Raw genomic sequence first — 19,550 nt, 5'->3', positions numbered from 1 at the left:
ATATTCCCTATTATGCATTATAGCATGGATAAAAATAAAATTATGCAAAGGTACAAAAGGTCACTAGGGAGCTGAGTATTCCGGGCGAAGATGATAATGACTTGCAGTGAAATAAGGTTAGTGGAGATGGGAAGAAATGAATGGGTTAAATATATATTAAGGAAGAAAAGACAAAGCTTGGTTACTGCTTAGATCCATTGGGCAAAGAAAAGAGGAGATCATGACGATGTAAAGAGTGTTTGGTGGGTAACTAGGTAGATAGAGAGTAGATAGTTCCATCATTTGCTCAAACAGGAAATGTGGGAAGATTATTAGGTAGTACGGAGAAAAAGATGAGTTTAGTTTTGAAAAAAGCTGACTTTGAGACACCTGAGGAGATGGCCCACGGGCAGTTAGATATGCATGTCAGAAGCTCAGAATGGTTTGTGACAATTAAATTGTGTCATCAGTATTAGATTAAGAGATTTGCTAAAGGGGTCTTTCAACAAGGAAGAGGAAGAACCAGAAGTCAAATGCAGCTCTGGCTGCAAAACTCTTGGGACTCCCATTCAAAGTGAAGAGATCCTTCTGATGGAAGCCTGTGGCTTCTTTTATAGGTACAAAATTAAGATGTAAAATATTTAAATATAATTAATTCATTCAATAAATAATTACCAAGTGTCTGCTACATGTATCATAAAATTCTAGAGTTGAGAATAGAGTGCTTAGAAAGGCCCAGCCCTTTTTTATTCTCTAAGTGGATTACGCTCAGTGTTACTTTTTTCTAACATAAAATATTAAAAAAAATTTTTTTGAAACAGTGATAAAAGCTAGAAATGCTTCCCATCAGCTGACTGAATTTCCTGACAGCATAACTGATGGTGAACTAAAAGTTAACTCTTCTTGGAACATAATTCACTCTGTCTGTGAAAACAGATGCTGATCATCTATATTTCTCCTTTAGTATTTTTCCCTTTTACCATCTGCTTTTTAAAACAACAAACTCAGCAATTACAAATCGTGGCAATACAAACTGTGTAGATGAAGTGGTTGAGCTATTCAGCTCCAGAATCTCATTAATATTTTAAAATGCTCAGAGCAGAGCAGATAACCCTGCCTTTCAGTTTGGATGAGTGAACACCTCGATTTGCACCTTTACAATTCAGTTCAAGGAGCCCACATTCCTCTTAACAAAAGTCAAGTTACAATCTCAGTCATTTAGTTAATTGTTTTTCCTTGGAATCGCCAAGCATTATATAATCCGAAAGGAGTAAAATAAATTTAAGTCCTATTTTCTAGGAAAGAAAAGGAAAAAGAAGTGGCAGTCAGGAGTTTCTTTCAGATGGAAGGGGTGGTAGAAAGATGGTGAGGCTGTTATAAATAAAAATTCTGGGTCTTTCCAACATCTAAACTTGCTGAGGTAGTTTCCTCTTCTTAAAAAGGAAGGGAACATTAGCACCTCTCTGGTGGGAAAATTGTTATTTGCTAATAATATACATAAAATGCTTAGCCCTGTGTTTCACCCTCAGAAAGTGTGATGGTAGTATCTTTCTTTTTTAATAGGCTATTTTAAAATAAATAAAGAAAATTGGCATTATTATTATAGTGAATTACAACAACAATAAAATATCTAACCTATTTTCTTTGGGAATAAATATCCGTAAAACAACATGTAAGTATATATTTGAAAAAATGCTTTTAAATAGAATGATATTCCTCTGAAAGATCAGAAACTTAATGAAGACTAACAAACTGAATGGCTTAGAGCCAGTGTAAATTTTAATCAACCTTGTTGTAATCCTCTAATATGATTGGAAAACCAGGCACTAGCAGCCTGTAACAAAAGAGATTAATTTAGGTTTCCTACTTTAGTTGTGGGTTTTGCTTATTGGTTTATAGTGTACCAAAAACAATTAGCATGAGCTGTTCTTTTTTGTTGTAAAGTGCTTAAAATAAATTATTTTGGGGGGTATTTTTATTGATTTTTTTTTCGGTTACAATTGACATTACAGCATAATGGTTAGACATTTACATAATTTATGAGGTTATGCACCCCGATTAGTCTGAAACCCACCTGGCACTATACATAATTGTTGCAACATTCTTGACTATATTCTCTATGCAGTACTTTACTTATGTAGTATATCACATTCATTTCTTTTTATATAATGAACCAACCTTGCATCCCAGGAATAAATCTCTTGATCATGGTTGTATGATCTTTTAAATTCATTGCTGAATTCAGTTTGCTAATATTTTGTTGAGGATATTTGCATTTATGTTCTTCAGGGATATTGGCCTATAGTTTTCCTTTTTTGTAATGTCATTTTCTGGTTTTGGAATCAGGGTAATCATGGCTTTGTAAAATGTGCTTCAGAGTTTTTCCTCCTTTTGAATTTTTTTGGAATAGTTTTAGAAGGATAGGTGGTATTAATTTTTCTTTGAATGTTTGGTAAAATTTACCTGTGAAGCCATGCAGTCCAGGACTTTTGTTTGTTGGGAGTTTTTGATTACTGATTAGATTTTGTTAGTAGTAACCAGTCAGATCAGATTTTCTATTTCTTCTTGTTTCAATCTTGGAAGATTGTATGTTTCTAGGAATTTATTCATTTCTTCCAGATTGTCCAATTTGTTGGCATAAAATTGTACATAATATTTTCTCATAATCCTTTGTATTTCAGTGCTGTCCATTGTCACTTCTCTTATTTCATTTCTGATTTTATTTATTTGTGTCCTCTCTTTTTTTCTTGATGAGTCTGATTAAAGGTTGATCAATTTTGTTTATCTTTTCTAAGAAAAGCTCTTGGTTTCGTTGATCTTTTATATTTTTTTTTAGACTCTGTCTTGTTTATTTCTGCTCTAATCTTTATGTTTTTCCTATACTCACTTTGGGCTTGGTTTGCTGTTCTTTTTCTAGTTCCTTTCAGTGTAAGGTTAGATTGTTTATTTGAGATTTTTCTTGTTTCTTGAGGTAGGCCTGAATTGCTATGAATTTTCCTCTTAGGGCTGCGTTCTCTATGTCCCATAGATTTGGGGTCATTCTGTATGGATTTTCATTTGACTTAAGGTATCTTTTCATTTCTCCCTTGATTTCATTGTTGACCCATTCATTATTTGGTAGCGTGTTATTTAGCCTCCATGTGTTCGTGTGTTTTTCAGTTTTTTTCTTGCAATTGATTTCTAGTTTCACTACTGTGGTCAGAGAAGATGCTTAATACGATTTCAGTCTTCTTAAATTTATTGAGACTTGTTTTGTTGTCATACATGTCATCTATCTGGGAAATTTTCCCTATGCACTTAAAAAGAATGTACATTCTGCTGCTTTGGGGTGAAATGCTCTAAAAATATCAATTAAATTTATCTGGCCTAGTGTGTCATTTAAGGCCACTATTTCCTTGTTGATTTTCTTTCCAGAAGATCTGTTCATTGGTGTCAGTGGGGTGTTAAAGTCCCTTACTGTGATTGTATTACTGTCCATCTCTCCCTTTACGTTGGTCCATATTTCCTTTATATATTTAGGTGCTCCTATGTTGGCTTCATAAATGTTTACAAGGCTTATATCCTCATGTTGGATTCATCCCTTTATCATTATTTAATGTCCCTCTTCATCTGTTAATATAGCTTTTGTTTTAAAGTCTATTTTGTCTTATATAAGCATTGCTACCCCAATGTTTATTTTTTGTTTGTTTGTTTGTTTCCGTTCACATGAAATATCTTTTTCCATCATTTACTTTCACTCTGTCTTTTGATCTGAAGTGGATCTCTTATGGACAGCATATGTGTGGGTCTTGTTTTCTTATTCACCTATCCTATGTATTTTGACTGGAGCATTTAATCCATATGTGTTTAAAGTGTAGTTATTGCCATTTTATTATTCATCTTTATGTTTTCCCCCCTCCTTATTGTTGAAGAAGACCCTTTAACATTTCCTGTAATGTTGGTTTGCTCTTGATGAACTCCTTTAGTTTTTTCTTGTCTGGGAGGCTCTTTATTTCTCCTTCAATTTTAAATGATATCCTTGCAGGGGAAAGTATCAGTGGTTATAGGTCCTTGCTTTTCATCACTTTGAATATTTTGTGCCACTCCCTTCTTGCCTACAAAGTTTCTGTTGAGAAATCAGCTAACAATCTTATATGGGAGCTCCCTTATAAGTAACTAGTTGCCTTTCTCTTGCTGCTATTTAGCATTCTTTCTTTGTCTTTAACCTTTGCCATTTTAATTATACTGTGTCTTGGCGTGGGCCTGTTTGGGTGTATCTTGTTTGGGATTTTCTGCACTTCCTGGGTTTGTATGTCTATTCCTTCACCAGATTAGGAAAGTTCTCAGTCATTATTACTTCAAATAGGTTCTCAATACCTTGTAAAATAAATTGTATTTGAGATTCTCTTTCAGATCTCAGAAACATATACAAATAGCTATGTAGGTCTAGCAAAGTGTGAACATAAGAGCTGTGTCCTCAATGATCTCTATGATGTTCTATATTCTTTTTGAAATGACTAAAAGTTAATTAATTCTAAAGGTGGCATTTTAAACCTACTTCCAGGAAGATAAACACTAAGAGTTTACTTTCCAAGTACTTAAATAATGCAGACATTTCCTCAGTTGGTGCCTTCTTCCTATGCTTCATTCCCCCCCCACACACACACACACAAATTTAAACATTTATAGTACCTCTGGAACAATCATACAACACAGTTTTGCAACTTTAAAAATCGTCCAGATTTTTCTTTCCCACTCTGAATGCTCCCAAAGTAACTTGCCCCATGGCAGGAATGAGAGCACATTGAGAAATGCACATCACTTCATAGGCCTGATTGTGCTGAGAGCAGAGTATTTGAGATGCAGAAGCTTTTTAAGTCACTAGGGTAACATTTATGCATGAGAAGGGTTACCGGGGTAATTTACACCACTTTATCAAAGTAAAATGTTCCTCAGTGATTCTTATGAGCATGTAATAGAGATGCACTCTATGGCATTTTGTAAAACTTGACTCAGCTGGGTAAAAAAAATCAGTCTGAGTTTAAAAAAAAAAAAGAACAGAGGTAGAGTAATTTTTAAAAGAAATATTTGTATATTTCAAATATATGCAACAGTATAACCTAATTGCTAACTATGTGTTTCTGAATAAGAGTCTTGTTTTACTTATTTTGCATAATTGATTCTAAAATTCCTTTTTAGTTAGTAATATCATTATTTAAATGTCACTTATAGATATGCATAGTGTTCTCACTATGTTTCCACAAACTTAGAAGGTCTCTTCTCTCATAGATCTTAGAGTCCAGTTTAAGAAACAAGGCCAGATGATACAAAATGATTAATACAGGAAAATCTTTAAAGAAAGTAAGTGCTCCTAAATAGGTTAAACAATATCTGAATTCTTAACTATGTTACATATTTGCTCAGAAAATTACTTCTTTGAGAAAAAAGAAAAAGAGAGAGAATAAATGTTAGAGTTCAATCCTAGTTTGTTTGAATGATGGAAGATAGTAACTCCCTTATTTAGGCTTTCTCCAGCATTTTCTTCAAATGTCAATTATAACCTATGAAATTTTATGTTAGTTGTGTTCTATGATCTCCTCCTTAAGGTCCCTTAAACTATCCTCATATGCAGGGGTAAGTACAATGACTGGCATATATGAGATCTTTAGTAAAGTAAAAAAAAGCAAACAATTTATTTAATGAATGCTTTATTTGCCCCCTTTCCTTCTTATTTCATATACTATATGGTACATTAAAATCTAATTGAGAAGTCTAGAAATGTTTTAGGAATATGATCAAGTCACTTAAGCTGTGTTTCTCATATTCTCATTTGTTATTTCCATATCCACAATTCTGTAAGCCAGTCCAGGAATTTCAACTTGGTAGACAGTTATTTTGTACCTTCTCTAAGTAATAATTTATTTGCTTGATTCACATGCATAGTCTAGCTAATGCTTCTCATATGACAATGATCCTGATATTGAGAGCATCTTACTTCCTTTATCATTTTCCAGAAGGACAAAGAAAGATTATCTCTAAATTTCATTATCCACAATTATTTTTTTAAAAATGACATTTTAGACCGCCTCATGGGAATAGAAGCAATTGGCCAGGATTCCAAAATTTACATGAAGCCCTAAAATACTTTAAATCCACCTCGTTTGCTGGAAATAGAACCCAAAGGAAACATGTAAATTCTAAAGCCATTCCTGGGCCTTTATAACTTCAAATTTTAGAGAATTCCCACCATGAGGACCTTATGTTTGGGTTTTTTCCACGTGCAAGTTTCCATGGTGGACTCAACTTAGAATTCCTTATGTTTTTAAGGATGACTTCTATCTCTGATATTTATAGTAAAGAAATCCAAGAGCTTCTGGTGAGCAATGAAGGGATTAGCTGATCATATAAGGCTCAATTACACACTATATGATGACAAAGGAAAAATATTAATTGAATCAGTACTCTCCGGTCCAGATAAGACCACCATCACCTCGCTGAGAGATGCTGGCTTGTATTATCATATGGTGATTGTAAATGTGTAGCTCTACTGTATGTAAACATTATGATATTAGGGAAAATACAGACCAAGGAAATTTGGTGCAAAAAGAAAAAATATTTTCTTGATCTCAATTCACTTATTATTATGGAGAACATATAAACAATGGGCTCAGGATCTGAACTAAGTGAAATAAATCCTTGACTTCCTCTGCTAATGGTAAGGGATCTTAGAAAATCAAAAACTCACTTTGCCTAGATATGAATTAATTTTTGCTGCCTTTCTTGTTACAATTATGGAAGACTATTAGTATTTTCCTTTTTCCTAGCCTTTTCAAGGAGGAAAGAACACAGTATTAATTCCCATACAAACAATTATAAAAGGCCACATTTTTGTGCAATGAAACATAATGTTTTTACCTTTTTTTGTAATGGGATTCCACTATGATTGTTTCATTAAACCCAGTGGTGAATACTTTTGGTACTTAGCTAGTTAACCCTCTTGAGTAAGAAGCCTGACTTCAACTCAGTAACAAATATATAAGATTTCCAGTTATAGAGCTTTTAATGTTGAATTTCTTCAGCTCAATCATTACTGTTTTCAAGGTTGTCACAGGAAACTCTTTCTGCTCCATATTTCCTAGAATTAATCATTCATTCTTAACAGTCATTCATTGCATTCAGACCCCTACAAGGCATTGTATTGTTTCTAGTCACTTGGGATAAAGCAATGAGCAGTGACACTTTCCATTTTAATGTTGGCCAACAGTTAAAGAAATATAAGGTTTGAGTCCACCAATTAGCTGTCTGCAGCTTCAGGTATACAGTGATGTAAAGCTAAATCAATGAGTGTTATTAAACACTTATGTTTTCTGTGGCAAATTCCCAGGATTATTCCAGTTTAAAAGTTCTGGCAAATCTGGGGGTAGATAAAGCAGGTATGGCTGTCACTCTGCTCGTGGTTGTTTCGCTATTTTGCAGAACCTACCAGGAATATTCAGCATCTGAGAAAGGATCCAGAACCTCTGTTCCCTGGGAAACTTGAAACATATTATCTCAGCTCCTAAACCCATAGATTGCAACCCAGGGATCTCTAACACCCTAGAACAAATGGAGAAAAAAGTGGTAAATTCCCTTTGTTAAAAACAATAATAAACTGGGATAGATTTGACCTCTGGAGGACAAGGACATTGACATTATTCATGGGCAAAGTATAAAATTTATATTACATAAGGCTAAGAAGTCACTTTCAAACTTGTAAGCAAAAATCCATTTTCCTTTCTAGTACATCAAAGAAAGTTTTGCTTAATTCCAAACAAATATTTACATAAAATTCTTCTCTAAAATGTCTATGGTGAGAAATTCTGGACTCTCAGGGGTACGTTTCTGTCCTTAAGGGATCACCTTAAGAAATACCAACATCTACAATCTCCCACCAAAAAAAAAAAAAAAAAAGACAACAAGATCTAGAGCAGGGGTCTGTTAACCTTTTCTGTAAAAACCCACAGTGTAACTATTTTAGTCTTTGCAGGCAGGAGGGTCTTTGTCACAGCTACTCACCTCTGCCTTTGAAGAGTGAAAGCAGCCATAGACTGTGTTAGGAAATAAGCACACCTGTGACATGCCTGTGACATGTAGCTGGCCACATTTGGCTCACAGGCCATAGCTTACCAACCCCTGATCTAGGTAGGTCTGTATTCAGAGTAAAGGTAACATTTGTCGTATTTATTTAGGCCCTCACTTCTGTTTTATGTCCTATCACATAATGAAATAAACATAAGTATGCACCTTAAATAGTGAAGGAGATATAATTTTCCATTTATCATCAGATATGATTTATAATAAAGGATATCCTCAGAAACCTAATGTTTATCCATTTAAATGCTATTAGCTTCTACACTGATAAACTTTTGATCATTTTTCTGTATTGTAGATCATTATCCCTTGCCTTATAATATAGTAAGTGCAATGGAATTTTTTTTATTGTTTTTGGTAGAGAGAGTCTTTTTTTAAGCATAAATAAACGTTTTATTGGTCAGTTTGGGTGAATGGCTAGAGATAATTTTAGGGGGCATATACTCGACATCAGTTGGCCTCAGTCTGCAGTGATTTTCTATTTGATATTGACATTACCACCACCTTTTATATCAGCTATCAGTGTCAATGTGTCTCTTTCTAGTAACCCCATTTCTTATGTCCATACTTCCTCCCACCATAGCTCCACAAATGAAATCTGCTCTCTACTGAAGAACTAAATTCTGATTGAAAGACCCATATAACCTAGCTCCTGGTATCAAATAAGTCATCATAAAGCCAATATTAAGTCCCTGGCCCTTTGAAGGAGGGCTGCATTTGTCTTCTGGCAGCATAGACTGTACAAACAAAGTTTTCCATAATACTCAAAAGTTTGGGTTTTGACTAGATTCCAAAACATTGAGGTTACTGATAGTCTGATTAACAGGTAAATAAGAAATTTTCCTAGTGTGCTAATACCTCCTTATTTTCCTACTTGTTTATTTGGAAAAACTAATACATTGTTTTTCTTGACTGATTTTGCTACTTAAAATTTATCCTACTCCATATCTTGCTCAGCTCTGACTAATTTTGATTTGCACAATGGATCTCAACACAGGGCCACATAAAAATCATCCAGAGAAGCATTTGAAAAATATCAAAACCTAGGTCCCATCCTGTAGTTTTCTAGTCATTTGGTTTGGGAGCTAGAGAACAGGCATTAGTCATTTTTTATTTTGTTTTGTTTTTCATTTTAAGATTCCCGGGTGATTCTCAAGTTAATCAAGGCCTAAGAACTACTAGTTTTCTATATCCAATTTCTTTTAGGAGTCTGTATAAAGGATTAAATATGGAATAGTTTGCATTGGTGCTCCTCTTTCTATTTGTGGCATAGAAATTTCACACATAAAAGATATGGGGTTATCTAAGAACTCTCTCCTCTTGACAATGCCCTGCAAGTTTATCTATGTGGCTGCATTTCAGAATATATCCCTTTTTTGAGATGAGCTCACTATGTGGAAAATGTAGTAAAGCTTGAGCCATCAGTGTTGAGATCTTTTATTTCCTTTTCTTTCTTCAGCTACTGTGTCTTAAATGACTGTTTTTGATAACTGTGAAGCCATGTGAATGTTACTGTCTTTCTCTTGTTCATAGCACCAGAAGAATGGGCCACGACCCGCTCCAGCCTGAAGGCACCACCACCAAGGTCAGCCAGAGGGGTATTCAGGGAGCACCCCTATGGTAGATATTGAAGGTCCTTCCCACCGTGACCTCACCTCAAAGACAATTCATAGCCTGTGGTCTCCACATAAACAGCAACAATACAAGTAATAGTCTTTTTTTTTTCTCCTATTCTAGGGATAACTGCTCATGATTACTCCCTTATATTTCTTGTATTTCCCCTATACTGTTGACGTGACATTGACACTAGTATTATTTTACAAAACGGACTAAAAGAGACATTGGCAAGCATTGTCTATAAACCATTCAGTAGGATGATATTCTCTTGGTTGTTTTTCATTGTTGTGTGTAATCTTTTTTTTCTTTTTTCTTTTCTTTCTTTCTTTTTTTTTTTTAAAGAAAGAGCATGAATCTGTTAACAGATTTTGAGTCTCAATCAACTAGCAAAAACTTTGTTTAGGGTTGCTAAAAGACTGTAATATGATTTTTTGAACTAGCTGATAATAAAGTTGTAGATAAGATGTTTTAACCTGTCTTTTTAATATCTGTTAGTTAGATGAAGATGTTCGATATTAAGTTTGTAAATTTAATTTTAAATGCTGTTTTAATGGGGTTGAAAACAAACAGCTACTGTATGTATGTAGCTAACTGAATTTGTTCAGTGTTTTAACCTGTATTTGTTAAAAACGAAAAAAAAAACACACACATAAAGTTCCATGTGTAAGCTTCTCTAAATAGGAAACCACAATTTGTCAAATATGTTTGCCATAATTTGTCAATAAAGCTGAAAACTTTTGTAAAAACTAAATTTGGAATTACTTGTTTTCTAGCTTTAAATGCCTGCTTTATTTCTTCTTCAAGAGATGCCTAAAATGTTTTCTATTTAAAAATTACAAAAATGAACCCAAGCCTGTTTTAAGATATTTGTGTAATACTTAAAAAAATGTATTAATAACTTATGGTTGTTAAATAATTTAAAAGTTAACAAACTAAACTGTTACATGAATCATGGTTAGTAAACACTAATGTATAATATGTTAATGGAAAAAAATGGATTTAGAATAATAAATGGATTTTAAACTATCCTCTAAGCTTTATCTTGCTAAACACAAATTCTGATTGACTTGTTTGCATTAGCATGTCTCTCGTGAGAAAGAGTAATGGAGTATAAAGAGGTAAGATTACCACTTACCACTGTCTAAATGCCTAGTTCTTCAACCTTTGAGTTTCCCCGCACATTAAATATCCCATCCAACATGTAAGCATTGCGTAGATTCACTTTATTGTTTTCACTCGAAGGAGTGCGTGGACTTCATTTGCGTAGTTTATAACAATTTGTTTTGACAAACAAATCATCAGTGTCACTGGCCAGTTGTTGCTATTCAACCTCAAAAACTTTATTTGTAATTTTCAGTGCTAAATATCACCGCCCTTGAAGGCAGTTTAGAGGGCTGATATTTCTTTTGAGACTATCAGACTTGATGGCTGATGATTATTAAGGAAATATGTCGCAGGACTCAAAGGATGACTAAACGTTAAACAGGTAACACTAATAGTAACTCTGTAATTTTGCCTATGCAACAGTAATGTTAAATATTCTCAGTTATTAAGTTCCTGATAGTTAAAAAAGTAAACCTACAAAAACATAACAAATAGGTCTATAGGTTATTAAAACAACTAATTAACATTAACTAGAGGCACCAAAATTATTTTACAATATATAACCCTCAAGGTAATAAACAGAACTAAAATTAACAATAATAGTAATGCAACTCTTGCTAACATCAAACGTAAGCTAAATTTTGGTGGAAAAAAAGAAAGTGAAAGACTGGATGGTAGGGATGAATGCCAAAACTGTTAATCTTTTAAATACAGTTTTTTTGTTTATGGTGGCTTTTGTCGATGTGATTGGTTTACTTTTTTGCTGCGAACCAGCTTAGGCTTATTGCTGTTCAGTTTTTACAGCTGGAGTTGCATGCTAATAGTTTTATGAAGTGTGTGTGTCTGTCATCACTTAAAATTGTAAATATTTGCCTTTCACAAAATGCTATTGAGTTATATTTAATTTTCTTTTTTTTATTCTTTCTCACTATTTCAGGTACACACAAGCAAAGATCACATAATTGAACAGCAGAAGTGATGGGCTAAGAAGGATAAAGGTAAGCGTATTTTTTATTTTCTCTGAAATAGATAATCTTGACCAAAATGAACCCATGGCAGTGAGTTACAACACCGAATGCTACTTGTTGAAATACTGAAAAGGCTTTGATTGTTGTCAAGGAACTGAGTTATTTTTATCTTTTTTAGAAATAAAGTGATCCAACTTGGTGTTTACCTGGCGAGGCTTTCTGAGCTTATTCAGAAGCTTGTCAAGGGAAACATGAATTAGTAGTTAATATTCAGCCCGTTTCTTTGCTATACACTACTACATGTTACCTCTCCTTAACTGTACAAAGAAAGAACGTTAAAGCTTTTGTTCTGCAGATATAAGAGAAGGAAATCACAATTGTTGGCTGAGATGGAGAGATGGGAAAGGGGAACCCATAACCAACCCTTCGCCTACCCCTTGTCAATGAGATAATGTTTAGTAACATTTACTTAGTCAAATAAAGTAACTAAACTTACCATTATTTTCCCCATTTATCCCACTGGATTTATTAATAATCTTGTTTATCATCTGCCATTCTATTTGATTCAGCAAATATTTACTGAGTACAGAGCACTATTGGAAATCGAGATCTGATTTCTGTACACAGAGTTGAAACTTTCGCCAACACAACTCACACTGAAAACAATGCAGAGGCAGTTACAAAGTCCACGGACTGACCGGACTTAACAGACAATTGAAATGGCTTTGCTATGATATTGGAAACAGGGTAAAACCCAAGTCTGCTCCTTCCGGGCCTGGTCCACTTTCTACTACACAAATATCCAGATATCCACAATACAGTGAGAGGTAGGAGAGATTACTTAGGAGAGGAAGTCGGGCAGAGACTGACATTCCCATGGGATGAAAGGGGGAGCCTGTTCATTGATGAGGAAGGGAGTGCCACTTGGTGAAGGGAACGGGCTGTGTCAGTTTGTGGGGTCTCCAAAGTTCAGTAAGTGTTTGAAGGAAACCAGGTCAGTGGACCCTGATGGCCAGATTCATGAAGGCACAGAGCCTAGCCTAAAGAGCTGGCGTCCAGTCAGGTAGGTCCTAAGCACTGTGTTAAAATTTATTGGAAAAGTAAATGGAAGCTGCTGTAGGTTTGAAGTAAAGAATCAGAACTATTCCCCTAAGGAAATCACCCCATGTACCCAATGCAAACCTCACATTTAGTCAATTCTATAGTGACTAATGCCTCTTTATCTGAGATAGCTTTTCTAAAATTAAAATGGTTAGAATAACTGTTTAATACTGCATATGCCTCAGTTAATCAAGTCCCCTTGTTAGCTGCAGAATCAAAGATCAGAAGTTAGAGAAATTTTATCAGTAATATTCCATATCTCATTTGACCATTAAAAAATGTTAGTTTTTATAAACCAAAGGGAAGAAGAATCTCAGATCCAGATATCCTCTGTATTTTTCTCCTTTGATCCTTTTCAAACAATTGGCTTGATCTTGTAAACTAATGAAAGTGAAACCAGTCACAGTTTGTTACTATTCTGATCTATTAATCAATGTTTTTGTAATAGCTTCATTGTTGCTGTTGTTTCATAACCCTGTGGCTCTCTCACCATTCAGACTGTATCTTGGAATTCATTAACTCAGGGCAGGGCTATCACAGCAGAAACACCAGTGCTAAACAAGAGAAGAGAACATTCTTGGCTGTTGAGTTTAAAAGTAAGAGTTTTTGAAGCTGAAAACAATGATTTGTAAGAAAGGGGATTTGGAGTTTCAAAAGCGTACACTTTGAGTAGGCTTCAAGTAGGACAAACAGTTTATGCGTTTACATTTAAAAGACTCCCATCCAGGAATGAATGAATGAATGAATGAATGAATGAATGGCTCCCTTCCACTACACATCTACAAGATAAATATTGTCCAGGCTGAGAAAAAAGCTTAGAGGCAGCAATAACTAAGATATTAGTGTGAGACATTACTGCGGCCTTAACTGTGAATACTGTTCACTGTATCAATTATCCAATAAAAGCCTGAGATAGTTTTGGAACACCAAACAGGAAAGGGCGCAGTAACATCCGCGTGGACCAACACCAACCAGCATGCAGGTTATCAGTGCGTGCAACGTGGAAAGGGGAGAAGATCAGCTGCTACCTGCCGCCAACAGCTGCAAAACTTCAATCCAGCTAGGAAACAGAGAGGGGAAAAAATACATTCCTGAGTTGACGGAGGAACTGCTGACCAAAATTAATCTGAATTGGGTGAGATTATTTTTCTCTGCCTGGCAGTATGGAGACTTGAGATTGAAATCAAGTCGAAGTACAGAAAAGTATAATTATATGTACGTTGCAGTCATTTATTGCATAACGTGTCTGACTCTTATGATAATCAGAAGCGAATGCAGTAGGTTTCTCTGGCAAAAGAGAATAAGAATTTCCCTAAGTTTGTGGCCTCTCAGCAGAAACCTTCGATAGAATAAAAACTGTTCAGAGTGGCCCTAACTAATGAACATCTGCCCTGTCATAGGGTTCCTTCTCTTGTCGATATCAGAAGTGATGCTGGGTCTCATTTGGATCCCTTCATAATGTCACGTCTGCTGTCACTAATTTCAATGTGCTGGCAGAACGGTTATCTTGCCAGTTCTAGAGCCATTGCCAGTACACACATTCTCATAGCTGACATTTCACCTGTGCAAGTCATACAAACTTGCACGGCAAATTAAGGTTTTTAAATTACAGTGCATTCCATCTAGGTGGACTTGAAGTTATCTGTGTGCAAGCTCCATACATTCTATCAGACGATGCTGTCACTTGGTACGCGGAAGATCCTACAACAACAAGGAGCTCACCAAAACACCAAAGGTAGCTAGCTTGGGCACTAAACAAAGTATTTTAAATAGTAATAATAACATTAATAAGCAATAAATTATTTGTGTCTGCATATATTTGCTTAGCAAAATGTTTTACTACATTCAAGTGTGATTAAATCAGAATCAATTTGATGCCCGTTAAGAGACCAAATAGTGCTTTTGTATTTGTAATATTTAGATAATTATTACTTTCAGTGTATGAATGGAACTAAGCCCATTTAGTTTAGTAATAATTGAAGTACTCATAGTTTTTAAGGAAATTTGGAACAGAATGACATATTAAAGGTTCTCAATAATTCTCTTAAAGAAAATTGTTTTTTCAACTATATTATTAAAATATGACTTTCATCCCTTTAGTTCTTCACTTAAAAATATATAGACTGAGGGGGCCGGCTGAGTGGCACGTTGGTTAAGAGTTGGCTTGGGACGCCAGCTCTGAGCAGCGGGGTCCTGGTTCGGATCCCACATGAGGGCCAGTAATGCTGCGCCCTCTATAGCTAAGATGCTGAGCAACAGCTCGACCTGGAGCTGGGCTGCCATGAGTTGCCGGTGATGGCATAGGCTGCAGTGGGGCTGGCCGGCAGCCATCATGAGCTTTCGTGAGCTGCTATGAGTGGCCATCCAATGGCTGGCAAGTGACTGAAGAACCAAAGGACAACAACTTGTCTGTTCTCCTTCCCTGATTCCCCAGTGCCGTTCCCCTCCCTCAAATCCCCCATAAAATATTTTTGAAAAAAAAGAGTGCAAACTCTGAGCAACGGGGTCACCGGTTTGATTCCCAGCCTGAGCTGAGCTGAGCTGCTGCTGAATTGCCAACAGGTAGCAGGATGGCTCAGCTAAAAAAAAAAAAATATATATATATATATATATATATATATATATATATACTGGTACTTTGAAAACCACAAATGTTCATTTAAAAAGTAATCCTTTAATTATATAGTGTTCTCTTTCTATCTATCTCTATGTTTCTTTGATAATGTAATATAGAAACTTATAGGGTTTTGTGTGTGTGTGTGTGTGTGTGTGTGCGTGTGTGTGTGTGTGTTTGTGTGTTTTAAAGGCAATGATAATCTAACTTGGCTGAAAATCAAGTGTCATTTTCAGTATCAAGAGGCTGCCTGTTACTGAAAACTCCATCTGTTTGACACTCTTGCAGATTCCATGGGAAGGTTTAATATTTACTGCAAAAAACTATGTAGTAAATGATTAAAAATATCAAATTGTGTGATCACTTACAAAATCAATGACATGGTTTATGTTTGGTATAAGGGCAAAGTAATAATAATAATAATAATAATAATAATAGGACCATCTCTTTTCTGAACATACATGCCTGGCAAGGTACTAGCACTTTCACATAAAAACTTACATGAAACATCTGTGACCCTTACAACAAGCTTGCAAAGGAAGTATCATTAACCTCATTTTACAGAAGAGGAAGTTACAATTCAGATGTTTAACTAATGTCACACTGCTAATATATAGCAAAACCAATATTTAAAACAAAGTTTGATAACCCACACATTTTCCAGAATGCTATGGTGATTCCCAGCTTTTAATGAATTTGATTGAAAAGAGAATCTAAAATCTCAAATAGCCTTAACATAATTTTTATTCTGTAGCAATATGATGAGTAGTAACTAAAAATTTGATAAAATATGATAACTTGAAGTGCATCTTTGCTTTGATCTTTCCTCAGTTTGTCACTTTCAAAAGTTCTGATTTCATGATAGAAAAATCTAGATGAAAGAACTCTACATTTGTCATACAGCATGACCACAGTTCTATAGAACAAATGAATCCATTTATAATCTAAACTCTATCTTGACACTGAAAAAATACATGATTAAATAAGCATGAGAGCAATTTCAGGCTTTCATTCTTCAATCTATAAATCAGAACTCTGCTTTAAAGTATGAGAGTTAATTTCAAACCAGAAATATCTTCGTATAAGCCATGCAGTCATGTGTTAAGAACACAAAGGGAAGGTATCATTCAATGTTAAATATTTTAAAACAAAGCATTTTCTGTTGCCGATATCCTGTGTAGCATTTCTGGACATCCTAGTGTCCTATTAAAATAGCTGAGTTAACAATAAGATAGGTGTTCTTGTTGACTGGCAGGTGCCAGTCTCTCATACCATCATAAAGTTTAATTTTCTAGCCTCTTCACATAGAATTTATTAATTTGTATTCAAAAAATAATTTACAGTGAGTGAAAAAGATTACTCTACTTGCCATGCTGTCTTGTATCTCAGTTACTTACGCTTCCTTGTGAGAGATTGAGCAAACAGGAGAGGAGGCTGTCTGATTTGTACCCCACTGGATGCCTTAACAACAGCTAGCTTATTATCTGCCTTTACCAAAAAAAAAGTACAGAATCAGTAAAAAGTTACTAAACACTAACTTTGTTCAAGCTCCTGTTCTACCATGGTACATATTTCACAGTGGGATATAGTGAATGATCGATTTCCAAAGGATGCGTGGAGAAGCTTGGATCCTCTTCTTAGGACCTCTCTAGAAGCAAATGTCACCACTAGACAAAGGTTTCCTACCACCTTGACGCCTCTAAGGGTGACTTCTATCAGTAGGAAAACGTCCCCTCCCCTCTGCCTCATGCCCTGCCTGCCCTAACACAGGTGTTCCATGTTTCCTTTATTCTAACCTTATACCTGACTTTTTTGACATCAAGACATTTTTCAACTTCTCTAATACATTTTGCCCCTCCTTTCCCAATGCCTTCTGTCACTTTCCCATATGCACATGGGAATGTGAGAAGACAAAAGTCATCCAGGTACAAATAATGGTTATCTTAGAATATGGCAGAATTGCCAGTGAATTGGTATTTTTTGGAGGGAGAGTTTTCTTTTTAATATATGCTGTCTTCTTTTTTTTTATTACAAAAGTAATCCACACTCAGGATTAAAAAGTTAGACTGTATAATATAAATATGCAATCCAAAAATTCAAAGTCTATAATCCTTTTATCATTACTAGAGTAGGGGAAGGAGTACTGTTCAATCTATTCAGCAGAGTCCCTACACTAAGAAATGTTTTCTGTGTTAATTATGAAACCTATACATGTCCATTGTAAACCAAACAGTATGAAAAGAAAATCACATTTAATTAAAACAGAAATAACAACTGTTAACATTTATATATAGTCTACTGATCACAAAATTTTGATTTCTTAGCTATATAGTATAAGGGGACCCAATAGGTGAGAAAATATCTCCAATTAGTCTAAGTTCTCTGTTTCAAAACATAGAACTTTAAAATTAAAAACAAATAAACTTACTTTTGGAATTCACTAAGATCAGTACATAATAACTGAATAGAATGAAGGCAGTTTTAAATGTCTTTAAACAAGGAAGAGTATATTTACATTTTACGTAAAGATGAACTTCATAATGGAATTAACGTTGAATTTTTAAACTGTTTTTTCAACTTTTCTTTTGGGCATTTAAGAATATAAATTTATTTATTGACCAATACATAAAAATTTGGAACTAATGCTAGGTATGCTGCTTTATGCATTCTAATAAGGCATAATTTTTAAAATAAGTAATACCACATTCCGTTAGATAAACTTCTCTGGAATCTTTTTCGATCTGATAATCCCAAACAAAGTACAAATTGGTTTAACTTTTTAAAAACCTTTTTTTTTTCATTTCTAGTGAGTAAATCACCCAGGTACAAATAATGTTTATCTTAGAATATGGCCAAATTGCCAGTAAATTGTTTTGTTTTGTTTTTGTTTTTGTTTTTGTTTTTTTTTGGGGGGGATTGTTAATATGTGTTGTCTCCTTTTTTATTACAAAAGTAATCAATACCTAGAATTTAAAAATTAGGCTATATATTGTAAATATGAAATCTAAAAATTGAAAGTCTATAATCCTACTCCTCAAAGATAACTCTGTTAACAGATTGGTTTATATTTTTTCTGATTTTCTTTCTTCTTTTTCTTATTTCCTTTCTCTATTCTACAGCTGCTTGTTACTTATTTATTCATTTGAAACGGGATTCTGCTATATACATATATGCAATTTTAATTTTCAGAAACGAGATGAATTTTGTTTCTTTGTAAACTAGTAGTCATTTCCATAAGGTTGATTCGTGTGTGGAGGATTAAAGTTGCACTATTACACTATGAAACGTTAAACCACACTACATACCCTAAAATGTAAGCAAAGTTATTTTAACTTTTCAAGCTTCAGTTTTCTATAGGTAAAATGGGGGTCATAACAGCACCTACTCATAGAATTGTGAGGTATTTAAAGTAAAATCATACAGGTATGTGTATATCCTCTGCAAATTTAGTTAATATTCTTCCCTAAATTATTATTCTTTGACTAGATTTTTTTTACTTTAAGGTATCTTTTTTTTTTTAAGATTTTTTTTGGGAATTTGGGAAGGGGAACATTGTGTTTTTCCAGGACTCATGAGCTCCAAGTCAAGTTGTTGTCCTTCAATCTTAGTTGTGGAGGCACAAGCTCAGCTCCAATCCATCCGCCGCTTTCAATCTAGTTGTGGGCAGGTGTGGGGGGGAGCCGTAGTCCACCATCCCATGCAGAAGTAGAACTGGCAACCTTGTTGTTAAGAGCACACACTCTCACCAACTAAGCCATCTGGCCACCCATTGGCAGCTCAGCGGCAGCTCAGCTCCGGCGCAGCTCATTGACCCATGTGGGAATTCAACCAGTGACCCTGTTGCTCAGAGCTCACATTCTAACCAACTGAGCCACCCGCCCGGCCCTACTTTAAGGTATCTTTATGGTGTGTATCAAATGTGTAAATAAAAGCTAGTTTAACCCATAAAAATATTCATATTATTCTAATCAATTTGCAGCTTAGAAATTTTAAAATTATTGTTTACTAAAATATTCATCTAATGTAGTCTTTAGAACATGGCTGTAAACATGTTCATC

General features: G+C 34.7%; 1 long non-coding RNA gene across 5 annotated transcripts in view; it reads left to right on the top strand.

Annotated features, from left to right (window-relative positions):
* Positions 1-19,550, top strand: part of LOC109375683 (uncharacterized) — a 109,805-nt gene that overhangs the window by 37,826 nt on the left and 52,429 nt on the right. For all 5 annotated transcript variants that reach the window (XR_002122619.1, XR_002122620.1, XR_002122621.1 and 2 more), the window contains exons 3-6: positions 9,622-9,794; positions 11,747-11,807; positions 13,813-14,013; positions 14,505-14,613. This is a non-coding gene — a long non-coding RNA (uncharacterized LOC109375683). The remainder of the gene's footprint in view (positions 1-9,621; positions 9,795-11,746; positions 11,808-13,812; positions 14,014-14,504; positions 14,614-19,550) is intronic.

Source organism: Hipposideros armiger, unplaced genomic scaffold (genome assembly GCF_001890085.2).
Source record: "Hipposideros armiger isolate ML-2016 unplaced genomic scaffold, ASM189008v1 scaffold_985, whole genome shotgun sequence".
In the NCBI taxonomy this organism is placed as follows: Eukaryota; Metazoa; Chordata; class Mammalia; order Chiroptera; family Hipposideridae; genus Hipposideros; species Hipposideros armiger.
Note: the sequence above shows the minus strand (reverse complement) of the source record. Positions and strands in the feature narration are given on the sequence as shown.